This window comes from Cetorhinus maximus, chromosome 12 (assembly GCF_964194155.1).
Source record: "Cetorhinus maximus chromosome 12, sCetMax3.hap1.1, whole genome shotgun sequence".
Taxonomy (NCBI): domain Eukaryota; kingdom Metazoa; phylum Chordata; class Chondrichthyes; order Lamniformes; family Cetorhinidae; genus Cetorhinus; species Cetorhinus maximus.
In genome coordinates this window covers 110,348,307-110,361,517 of record NC_135890.1, presented here as the reverse complement: position 1 = coordinate 110,361,517, position 13,211 = coordinate 110,348,307, and the positions used below count along the sequence as shown (strand labels likewise).

The 13,211-nt window shown below is 41.0% G+C and overlaps 1 long non-coding RNA gene across 1 annotated transcript; it reads right to left on the bottom strand.

Annotated features, from left to right (window-relative positions):
- Positions 1–2,989: 2,989 nt before the first annotated feature.
- On the bottom strand, positions 2,990–11,557 carry LOC144687855 (uncharacterized). The gene is made up of 2 exons (XR_013578234.1): positions 11,418–11,557; positions 2,990–8,277 (listed from the first exon to the last, which is right to left on the bottom strand). It is a non-coding gene; the product is annotated as an uncharacterized LOC144687855 (long non-coding RNA).
- Between the last annotated feature and the right edge of the window lie 1,654 nt (positions 11,558–13,211).

Genomic DNA, 13,211 nt, shown 5'->3' with positions numbered 1-13,211 from the left:
AAATAAAGGCCTGAAGCAAAAGGCAGCAACAACTCCTGGCTCCTTCCAGCTCCAGCAACACTCAAGAAGCTGGTCACCATCCAGGACAAAGCAGCCCACTGGGCACCCTATCCACAAACATTCACTGTTTCCACCACCAACGCATATTGGCAGTAATGTGTACCATCTACAAAATGCACTGCAGCAACTCACCAAGGCTCCTTAGATAGCACCTTCCAAATCCACAACCACTACCACCTAGAAGGACAAGGGCAGCAGATACATGGAAATACCACCGCCTGGAAGTTCCCCTCCAAGCCACACTCACCATTCTGACTTGGAATTATTGCCATTCCTTCACTGTCGCTGGGTCAAAATCCTGGAACTCCCTCCCTAACAACACTGTAGGTGTACACCACATGGACTGCAGCAGTACAAGAAGGCAGCTCACCACCAGCTTCTCAAGGGCAATTAGGGATGGGCAATAAATGCTAGCCTAGCCAGCGACACCCACATCCTGTGAATGAATAACAAAAAAGCAGCGAAGTTATATTGAACCTTTGTAAAGCTCTGATTAGGCCATAACTGGAGTATTGGGTCCAGTTGTGGTCACTGTACTTTAGGAAGGTTGTAAAATTCTTTGAGAGGGTGCAAAGATGATTTACTAGAATAGCTCCAGGGATGAAGAAATTTAGCTATAAGGTTAGGTTGGAGAAGCTGGGGTTGTTCTTCCTGGAGCAAAGGAGGTTGAGGGGGAATCTATTAGAGGTGTACAAGATTGACAGGTTTACATGATTATGACAGGTTTACATAAGGTGGACAAAGAAAATTGGTTCCCATTAGTTAATGATACAAGGAGCGAGGGACACAGATTTAAGGTTGGGCAAGAGACACAGGGGCATGTGAGGAAGAACTTTTGTTATGCAGGGAGTGGCTATGACCTGGAACACCCTGCCCACAAGGGTGGTGGAGGCAAGATGATCAATGATTTTGAAAGGAAATTGGATAGGCACTCGAGAGAAACAAACTTGCAGTGCTACAGGGATTGAGCAGTGAATGGGACTGACTGGATTGCTCTACAGATAGCCAACATGGGCTGGGTAAACTGAATGGCCTCCTTCTGTGCCATAATGGCTGACAGTTTTGGACTGTAAATCAATCCAACTTATTACAATAGTGCCACTCTGTATGATTGAGGATGCCTTCACAAGCACTATGCAATGGTCACCTCTGCCAATTTTATTATGGGAAGGTGTCGGCAACAGATGAGAATGAGCTCAAGTTCCCCATGGTGAGGGAACCAACATCTGATAGGCACAATCTGACAACTGTATTCTTCAGGACTCCATCAGCTCAGTGAGCCACTCTTAGCGATTGACTTTGAAACGCTCTGCCCAAAGTAGTCCATGCCCTTGCTTCCCTCAGAGATTACATGGAGGAATATTAATTCGCAATAGTTACTCAGGAAAATATTAATGTGTGAGTACAAGGCAGGCCACTGACATTTGTAACTATCATGATGGAGGAGTTTCTGAAAGCCTGAAATTTCAAGACAGGCACAATGTGAGAAATGTTTCCAGGCTGACTTACTTGAGCTGAAATTTTATGCATTTGAACAGGCGTTGGAGATAATATTGGGGGGAGGTGGTGGCATAGTGATATTGTCACTGAACTAGTAATCCAGAGTCCCAGGATATGCCCTGGGTAGCCAGGTTTGAATCCCACCACCAAATTTGAATTCAATTAAAAGTCTAATGATAACCATGAAACCATTGTTGATTGTCATAAAAACCCATTTGGTTCACTAATTCCTTTTAGGGAAGGAAATCTGCTGTCCTTACCTGGTCTGGCCTACATGTGACTCCAGACCCACAACAATGTGGTTGACTCTTAAATGCCCTCAAATGGCTGAGCAAACCACTCCCATCCCATGAATGAAAAAAAAAATTGCAAATGATTTCAGGAATATGCATTTCGAAAAATGGTCACTCCAAAAACTAACAGTGAGGCAAGGAAGTGGGTAACCATAAGTCCATGTTTGTCTAAAAGTTATGCAGTGCTAGATGCTAATGGTGCCAAGGTCAGCAGTCACATGAAATAAGTAATTACTTATAGATAGAAATATTAAAGTACTTAGTTAAAGAACGGGCAAGACAAGGAGTAGTTAAAGAAAGAATGAATTTGGATTTAAAACATGCCTTCCAAAGATTCATGACATCCCAAATCAGTTCACAGTCAATGAATTACTCCTGGTGTTTAGTCTCTTATTCTGTAGGCAAATTTGGCAGCCAATTTTCGAACCACAAAGTTCCGAAAACAGCAGTGAAATAAAATACCAGTTAATTTGTTTTTGGACATGTTGTTGATTGGGTATAAATGTTGTCCAGGCCACCAAAACTCCACTGCTATTCAGGTAATGTCACGGAAATTTTTACATCCAGCTGAACAAATGGACGGTTTATCGTCTCATCTGAAACCTCTGACAATGCAGCCCTCCGTCAGTGTTTCACTGAAGTGCCAGACTGGGCACCCCTCATAAATATTGATACACTCCCAGGAAGTCCTTTTGTAAATAATGTCCCAAGGTCCTCTCTTTATAACATTCAAAAGACAAATTGAATTATAAAAAGGAAACTTATATAGAAATGTTTCAGTATAAAGCAAGAGAAAGATTGTCAGTAAGTCAACAAATACAGAGATCAAACGATGGAGGGACAGAATGTGATGACCATAACAGGGGATAAACCCACAATTTGAAAACTTGTGTTTTAGATGTGACATTTTACCCATGAGTATTTGATACTGTCACAGGCCAGGGGGCGGGGGAAGAGGAACAACCCCAAATGAAATTGTACTTCAGTTTCTGTTTCCCATTTAAACAAAACACAATTGATAAATGCATTCAAGAGGAAGTTCTACAAAATCTTTGGATGGGTAAAATACATTTAAGTTGTCAAGCATTTCACTGCAGTATTAGAGTTGGTTTTTAAAAATGGAAAACCACACAGAATTTTACAAAGATTAGTAAACATTAAGTTTATTGATTCACAGAATTGACTTGATTTTTCCCCAAAATTCAGAAGTCAATAAAAAGGATGAGGTTCCAAGGAGGATGCTCCCATTTTAAAATCCTCAGTAATGATCGACAAAATACACTGAGGCATAAAAGTAACAGTAATGTTAACATTGAAAGAAAACCACTTACAAAGCTAATCAATGTTGCACATTTATAAAACCAAGTAACCACCAATTTTCCACATACTCAAATTAATGTCAATATAAAGACTACATGTAGAATATTGCACCAGTAACAGCACATTATAACTGTCCTTTCAATGGCATAAAAGATCTTACAAATTGTGTTTTAATCCTTTGCAAAAGTCACAGGAACTTTGAAAAGCACCAACTGTTTTATCTAGGGCATTCAATAGCTTGTTTAATTGCATAGCCTCCAGTCCAGATCTTTAGAACTGATTGGTTGTCTCAATCATAAAGAATAGATCTCCTACCATTATTTTTAAAGTCACTGTCCAAAGGGCAACTGAGCTAAAGTTTAATCCCCATTCTGAACTGAATTAGTTGACCACACCGCATCTTCAGAAGCATTAATATGGCTTGATCGCCCATGGGATAATGGAGGAGGTAAGGGAGAACATTCACTAAATCCTACTGGAAAGTATGTGGATGATAGATGCCAAAAAAAAAACCTATCATTGAGGCAGACAACAATGAATAAAGAATGTGATCCTTCAGTTCCTTCGCAACATACACAGCAATAGTTAGCCCGACATGAAACGAAACTGTGGTCTGAACAAATACTAATCTCTTTTCTGGAATCAGGGAATATCTACCTGTCAAAAAACAGGAATTAAATTGTAAACTACATACCTCTTCATTTCAGCCCAACCAACGTTCCTCTTCCTCATTTAAATACATCTCCTTTTCTCTAACCTTCTCTCCTAATTTAAATAAATTCTTCCGCTTTTTCTCATATTTAAAGATTATTATTCCACAATAAATCAGATTTAATTACTCTCGAGCCTAATCCAAATAATACATTCCCCAATCTAAATTCAGTCAATTAACTCATCTTTGTAACTCAAACTCAAGTCCTTCCCTTTTATACAAAGTCAGACAGATTCATAACTTTTTATTCCATAGATTGCTTGAGCATAATGTATCTTCCCCACTCCAAACTGAAACAAGAATCAAAAAGACAGTTTGAAACAAGGTTACAAAAATTGTTTGTAGAAAGAAGGGTGCAAAATGGATTTGTGTTTATTGGGAAAGAAAAATTACCCTAACAAAAAAGTAGCACCTTGGACGATGAACCTCTGCACCCTGACACTAATACATTTAACAGCACTTCACAATACCAACACACTGACCAACCTTACCAGTAACAGAAATCCAATTTGTCATGGATCTTATAAACCTCTGCTGAATGCACCTGCTCCAGTTCTGGTCAGAAAAAAAAGGCACCAGGTGGGGAAGTTACCTAGCAGAGCAATGCGGGAGGTTAGTACAGCATCACTCTGCTGAAATTAGAGCAGCAACATTTAAAAGAAAACTTACTGTACCGAGAGAAAGTAACTCGCTTAATAATGTCTCCCCAAAGAAAAAGGGGTATCAGAAGTAAAACGTACACAGAACTGGTCTTTCAAACAGACCATTATGGGATGTCTGCACATTTCAGTTGTACTAGTGACACAAATTTAAAACTTTATTTTTAAAAAAATAACTTAAGTGTGCAAAAAGTATTTTAAACAATTCCAGTTTATGTTATGTTTACATTAACAATCAGTACAAATAAAATTAGATGCTTGGCTTTAGTAGCACTAACACAGCAGACATTACAGTATATCTCTTTAAACTCAAGGCGTGCCAAGAGATAGTTAACATGTGGAACAAAGCAAGTCCAGATAGGGTACACAACTTAAACAGCATTCAGGTCTGTAACTTAATTTGTTTCTTCTGTACTTTACAGTCAGAAAAGTACAGAATCTCTCAGTTTTGAAGAGATACAAACCAAACTCATGAGCTACTAGTCATATCTTAAAAAAAAGGTGCATGCTATACTAAAAATAGATTAGTGTTTCTCCCAAGCCTTAAGAAGACTTTGCAACAGGAAACAAGAAAGGTTCAAAGAAAGATAATAAATAGGAGCAGGAGTAGGTTATTTGTCCCATCGAGCCTACTCTGCCATTTAATAAAATCATGGCTGACCTGATTGTGGCCTTAACTTCACTTTCCTGCCTGCCGCTAATAACCCTCTGCTCCCTTATTGATCAAAACTTCGTCCAGCTCAGCCTTGAGTATATTCAATGACCCAGCCTCCACTGCTCTCTGTGGAAGGGAATTCCAAAGACCAACGACTCTCTGAGAGAAGAAACTCCTCATCTCCATCATAAATGGGAAACCCCTATTTTTAAACTGTGCCCCCCTCGTTTTAGATTCTCCATGAGGGGAAAAATCCTCTCTACATTTACTCTGTCAAGCCCCCTCAGAATCTTATGTTTCAATAAGGTCACCCCTCGTTCTTCTAAACTCCAATGCGTACAAGTATAACCTGTTCAAACTTTGCTTGTAAGACAACCCCTGCATCCTGGAAGCCGCCTAGTGAACCTTCCAAGGAACCACGTTCTGCGAAGAACAGATATATCTCAAAATATACCAAACATATTGTGATGTGTAAAATACATCAGAAAACATGACTACTGACAAAAGAACAGAAACAAACAGCAATAAAAAGTAAGACTTATGAGTTACTTTTACATTTAAAAGCCACCAAAAAAGTTAAAACACATTAACAGAATATTATAGTTATGGGGAATAAACCCATCTTTATCTGGCTCTGTAAAGACAAGATCTATTTCAATCAAGATATTTTCTTGGATGAAAGTGTTATCAATGATCAAGAACAGTATCAAAAGAGTGCAAGGTATCCCTCATATGGTGCAACTTGTAAAACAGATCAGGAAGAAAATCCTCGTGGCTACAGTTACAAATCAATTATTTAAATATTTCAACACTATTTGAATGCCAACAGGGTAAAATATGTTGAGTATTTTTGATAATGGTCGACAAGTTGTGAAAGATTAACGTTTATAATTTTGCTGAAAACAAGACATGCTATTGAAGCTTTTCATCTTGCACTCATCTGGACAGATTCGCAAGAACCAAATCTCAAAGGGAATAATAATTTATACTACATAAGAAGGTGGTGCTGATTGGCTGGCAAGTGGAGTCAATTGCTAGAGGTGTTGCCATGGGGAATGCATCAGAGAACAGTTAACTGCCAAGCTTTTGTTTAAATTAATAGAACATGTCCGTGCATTGCGCCTTTTTCAACTAACCAAAAGTGTGGTGGACAGCCATTCCCTGATTCATTCCCCATGGCAATACCTTGACCAATCAGAGTCTACTTGCCTGGTTTGAATTTAAACAAAAGCTTGGCAGTCAACTGTTCCCTGGTGCATTCTTCATGGCAACGCCTCTACCAATCGGAGTCCACTTGCCAAACAATCAGCATCTTCTTCTCATGCAGTATAAATTGTTGTTCCCTTTGAGATTTAGTATTCTTGCGATTCTGTTTTGATGAGTGCAAAACAAAAAGCTTTGGCAGCATGTTTCTTTTTTCAGCAAGACTCAAAGTTCTGTACTACCAAGCGATTATTTATAATTTTATTTTAAAAATTAAAAGTTTTGATGTTACTTTACTAACTGCCACAACTTGTCTCCAGTGCATCTTGAAAAATTAACCTGAACAAAAGTTTATTTTTAAAATGCTCGGCAGGTATGGCAGCATATCTGAAGAAACAGAAGTATGTCAGTGACTACAATATTATAGGTTTCAGGTCTAAAGACAATATTCCTTAGGACTGGAGGACCTGAAACATTGACTGACTTCATTCTGTTTCTTCACGAATGATGTCCTGACCTGTTGAGTATTCTAGCATTTTCTATATTTGTTTACAGATTTCCAGTGGTTGCAGTTTTTTGCTTTAAGAATCTTTTGAAAATCTGACCCAATTCTTTAGTTTATTTACCCAGTCAATCATAATGGGATTTACCAATCGTTAACAAGGTTTTACCAATATTTTGCCAATTAATTAAAAAATCACTGCTTTATCCTGAATCGCTGAAATTCAAATTTAAGACCAAAACAAAACTCACGGCAATTGCTCTCAAACAAGGAATCCTTCAAAATGTAGTGTGTATTTATTTTACAGCAAAAGTGTTCAGTTTGCATCCTTTTATTTATCGCTCCAAAAGTGTTTTTTTTTTGAGGGGACTGGGGTGGGATTAGTGGTCATCAGAGTGGTGGTACCTGTTGTAAATTATATAGTGCAGTATTCTAAACAATAATTTCATACATCACTCGGATCAGCAAGGTAATTTACTTAATTTCAAACAAAGCTTCACCCCAGGCCCATAAACAGAATGCATTCCCACCAAATGAAAAGAAGATAAATAATTGAAGATGGCTCATTGCCCACATGTTAAGTGTGGGGCTCCTGCCCTCTTTTCAACACAGAATGACTCCCAGACCTTAGGTGCAGTTTTCTGGAGAAATTGCATTGCAGTGACTAAGTGCTTTATGTACAAGGGAGGTGGCAAAAAAAGAGCTATCCATCTCAAATCAATCACCTGCCTCCCAGAGACCACTAAGAGCAGCACAGTGAGTTGCTCACCTAGCTATCCTTCTCAGCCAGAGATCACAGCATCTAATGCTGGGATGGGTTAGAATAAGAGCAGACCACAGCCTATTTGTAATCACAAGGATAAAGTATCCGATAGCTTATGGCAATAGTACAATACCCATTACATCTCAGTTCCCAGTGCGTATGACTATTTTGTAAACATTAAAAAGTGTGTATATAACTCCTTCCCTCCCACCCAAGTGTAGTTCTTTAAAGTTTAATTTCACAGGACTTCTTGCAGGTTGCTTGACCAGTAGCCACATTCACTTGTAACCAGATCTGCATATATTGACTCACACTCGCATCTTGTGTAAGAGAGCACCTGGCTCATTAAAAATGTTCCAATTCTTCACAGTGCAGCAAATAAAGATGTCAAAGGTCATACAGTACCAAAGTGATGTGCTGTACAAATAGCTGATTTGCCAACAGGGATGAAAGTTTTATCCTGCTAGATATTAAAAACAAAATTCTCTATTCAGCAGACATTCCACGATGAAACTGTGAATCCTTCACCGCCGACGAATGGGTTTGTACACGCAGATCAGCATTAAAATCATGATAAGTAGCAGAATGCTCAGGATACTGACACTCAGAGCTGCATGAGGGAAAAGAGTAAATTAATCACTAAAGTAATTTTTTAAAAGTCTGTTGAATTTTGTGTTCATTATGGGAGGAAATATTAGTTCTCCAATGTGGTTTTTGCTACCTGTCTATTGCAAAAGCACCTCTAATGGCAAAGATCATGCCCCTCAAGCCTGTCCTGCCATTCAATATCATGGCTGATCCTTGACCCTCAACTCTACTTTCCCATCCAATCTCCATAACCTTTGATTCCCTTAGAGTCTAATGATCTATCAACTTTAGCCTTGAAGGTAAATGGCAACCCACCAGCATTGTTTGATTTCACAATGTTAATTTAGTTCTCCATTCATACTCAAGCTGAACTCTTCAGCACATAGCTACATGACAATGCTATTTACACTTTGATGTGGACCTTTTAACATCGCTTTACTGCAACCACCTCTGCCCCCACCCCAAACAATTAGGTAAGATCTACAGCCAGAATCAGAAAAATAATGGCAGCAACTGTTACATGCATAGGATAAATGAGCCAAATTTAACATGATGGGAATCGGTTCCCTGAGAAAAATGTAACTTCAATCCTGCAGTCAGTGATATTCTCCTATTGCCTGGGCCGTCCCAAAAAGTAAGCCATGAAGAAAGCTATGCGGTGCAGTCATCATTCATTCTACCAGATGCTCAAGTAAACTGGGAGACCAGTTTTCTTATACTATAATCAATATTAGAAGAAAAGGCCAGAGCACCAGCAGATGGTGCTTTGCATCAAGTATTATTCAAATGCTAATCTCTCTTCATTCAGCAGGCAGCAACAAAATTATATTGCTTTTCTTCTTCTCAAGGTGTATTCTGCCAAGGTGCAGTTCCACATGCTTAAGGCATTATCAGGTACCTCAAATCAGTGGATGTGCAATTCAGTCCATACGTATTTTAGAAGTATGGTTACTGTTGGAATGCAGTCACCAAGTTACATACAGCAAGTTCCCACAAACTGCAATGTGACAATGAATAGGTAATCTCATTTTCTACTGATGTTGTTTCAGAGATAAATATTAGCCAGGACACTGGGCTACACTCAGATAAAAGCAAACTACTGCGGATGCTGGAAATCTAGAACAAAAACAAATATACCTGGAAAAACTCAACAGGTCTGACAGCGTCTGCGGAGAGGGATACAGTTGACCTTTCGAGTCCGTATGACCCTTCATCAGAACTAAGAAATATAGAAATGAGGTGAAATATAAGCTGGTAGAGGGGGGTGGGACAGGTAGAGCTGGATAGAGGGCCAGTGATAGGTGGAGGCCAAGAAGAGACTGCCAGAGATGTCATAGATGAAAAGACAAAGGGGTGTTGACGGTGGTGATATTATCGAAGGAATGTGCTAATGGGGACATTAAGGGTAGCAAGCAGGACAAGCTAATGGCAGATGGCCCTAGTGGGGGCGGGGTGGGGGGATGGGATTGAAATGGGCTAGAAGGCGGAGATGAAACAATAGGTCGAAATAAATTTAAAAATAGGTGAGAAAAGAAAAATATATTTGTTAAAAAATTATACTTTATTTGAAAATGGGGAATCGGAAAGGGGGTGGGGATGGAGGAGAGAGTTCATGACCTGAAATTGTTGAACTCAATATTAAGTCTGGAAGACTGTAAAGTGCCTAGTCAGAAGATGAGGTGCTGTTCCTCCAGTTTGCGTTGAACTTCACTGGAACATTGCAGCAGGCCAAGGATGGACATGTGGGCATGAGAGCAGGGTGGTGTGTTGAAATGGCAAGCGACAGGGAGGTCTGGGTCATGCTTGAGGACAGACCGAAGGTATTCCGCAAAGCAGCCACCCAGTCTGCTTTTGGTCTCTCCAATGTAGAGGAGACCACATTGGGAGCAGCGAATGCAGTAGACGAAATTGAGGGAAGTGCAAGTGAAGTGCTGCTTCACTTGAAAGGAGTGTTTGGGCCCTTGGACGGTGAGGAGGGAGGAAGTAAAGGGGTAGGTGTTGCACCTTCTGCGGTTGCATGGGAAGGTGCTGTGGGAGGGGGTTGAGGTGTAGGGGCTGATGGAGGAGTAGACCAGGGTGTCCCGGAGGGAACGATGCCCGTGGAAAGCCGTATCACCCCACCAGCCTCCGCGTTCAAAGAATCATCCTCCGCCATTTCCGCCAACTCCAGCATGATGCCACCACCAAACACATCTTCCCTTCGCCCCCATGGCGGCTTTCCGCAGGGATCATTCCCTCCAGGACAACCTGGTCCACTCCTCCATCACCCCCTACACCTCAACCCCCTCCCACGGCAACTTCCCATGCAACTGCAGAAGGTGCAACACCTACCCCTTTACTTCCCCCCTCCTCAACGTCCAAGGGCCCAAACACTCCTTTCAAGTGAAGCAGCGCTTATTTTTCTTTTCCCACCTATTTTTAAATTTATTTCGATCTATTGTTTCATCTCCGCCTTCTAGCCCATTTCAATCCCTTCCCCCCACCCCACCCCCACTAGGGCCACCTGCCATTAGCTTGTCCTGCTTGCTACCCTTAATGTCCCCATTAGCACATTCCTTCGATAATATCACCACCGTCAACACCCCTTTGTCCTTTTGTCTATGACATCTTTGGCAGTCTCTTCTTGGCCTCCACCTATCACTGGCCCTCTATCCAGCTCTACCTGTCCCGCCCCCCTCTACCAGCTTACATTTCACCTCATTTCTATATTTCTTAGTTCTGATGAAGGGTCATACGGACTCGAAAGGTCAACAGTATCCCTCTCCGCAGATGCTGTCAGACCTGCTGAGTTTTTCCAGGTATTTTTGTTTTTGCACTGGGCTACACTCCCCTGTTCTTCACAAGAGTGCCACGAGATCTCACCTGGGAACGCAGCTGGTGGCCTCGGTTTAATGTCTCAAAAAGACAGCACCTCTAACAATGCAGCACTGCACTATCAGCCTTGATTTTTGTGCTGATGTATCTGGGGCTTGAACCCATAACCTTTGGCGTCAAAGGCGAGAGTGCTACCCACCAAACCACAGCCCACAGGTAGAGAGGGCTTTCCTTTCCCCTTTAATTCCACTCTTAAAGGGTCAACATTTCGCCGATACATTGGCGGTGGGCGGAACGGGATCCGCTCGGTGGGCACGCAGTCCACTTTTATCCGTCAGCGATTCTTACCGAGGTTTTGGTGCCTCAGGACACTGAAGGGCCGATCCCGAGAAGGTGGCGGCTGATTTTGGCTCAGGATGAGCGTGAATAAAGCGGCGAGAAAGCCGAGGAAAAAAGGACCCATCCTGCGCGGCAGCCGGGTCCTAGCGCCCGATAGGTGCGCGCGCAACCACCGGCGGCGTGCGTGATCGCGTCACGCATATGCGGAGCGACGCCATGACGTCATTCACACCTTGTTCTTCCAGTGGAAGGCAATGTACCATTCATTCTGTCAAGAGTTCAGGACGGCACCCAAGTAGGTAAAAGTAATAAAGAAAGTTTTGTTTTTGCTTTTTAAACTCCTAAGGATTGTAAAATGAAAACTGTAAGGCAACCAATATTGTTGCAGGCCTGGGAAATAGCGAGTTAGAGAAAGAAATGTTGCAATAAGTCTGTTCTCAACTCATTGAGGCAGGTAATGCTATTCTTTACCTGTTCTTCATGGCGAAAGGCAATGAGAATTTCTGCAGAAAATCATTCAGGTTCGACAGAAAAGCATTAACGTTTTACAGAAAATAATTGTCACCGGCTTCACTGGCTGTTCATTTTAAAACTTTACCTTATAAACCACAATCTAATTTTTAAATTGAGTTTAATACTGAAAACTGAAGCACCTTGTACTCAGTGGTGTAGTGGGAAATTTTGAGGTGCAGGAGCTCTAAGAGTCATATGGACTCGAAACGTTAGCTCTGTTGCTCTCTCCGCAGATGCTGCCAGACCTGTTAAGTTTTTCCAGCATTTTCTGTTTTTATTATCTAAGAAAATGTGTTATCCATATCATTTCTAAATCTACTGTTATGTTGTTTTCCTATGTATTCATCATGAGTCCCCAAAAATCAGCAAACTATGCTTTTTAAGTGAAAAATATTAATGCCAGTAGGTGGTAGGCGTTTTATTTTGAAGAGTGTGACATTTTGAATCATTAGTCTTTACAGCAGATAGAATTTCATTTTGCAACATTTTACAGGTCAAGTATCCGTTATCCAAAATCCTTGGGGCTGATCGCGTTTCAGATAATTTCAGTTTTCAGATATGGCATATACGACTTCTTCTTACATCACAGTAGTTTATGCCTAGGCTAGCTATAGTCTAAAGTCAATGATATGGCTAGAAAAATAAGATGCATCACTGAATAATAACTACAGGGTACTTGTAATAGGTTCCCACCCGTGGCATCATCTTTGATTCTGCTTGTCGAAGAGGGTTCAGATGCTTGATGTACTCTGCTGGGAGGCATTCTTGAATAGTTCTTCCAGCTTCATCTGCTTTTTTGTTTCATGGTTATTGTGTTGCTATCAGACAGTTTTGAAGGTTTGTTTGTTGGTTTTTTCCCCCAAATTGTATGTATAGCAGGCTCTTGGGCTTAGAGATTCTAGAAATAGCCCTGTTTCCTGTGGGCAGCTGTTAGCAATTCTGAGGCCTTTTTCCCTTCAGGCTGGCAGTGAGTATTGAGTAGGCCAGTGGATTTTAGGTTGTTTTATTTTATAAGCTGTTATCCTGCCACTTTGACATGTCGAGAGCTGGGCGTCGGGGGGAAAAAAGACAAAATACATAGACACTAATCAGGGAACAACTGGCACGCAATGTGGCAGCACTGGAAACAGAAAGTAGCTTTGACACAAAAACAAAAATAGCTGGAAAAACTCAGCAGGTCTGACGGCATCTGAGGAGAGGAATACAGTTAACATTTCGAGTCCGTATGACTCTTCGTGCTGAAGAGTCCGTATGACTCTTCGTGCTGAAGAGTCACATGGACTCGAAACG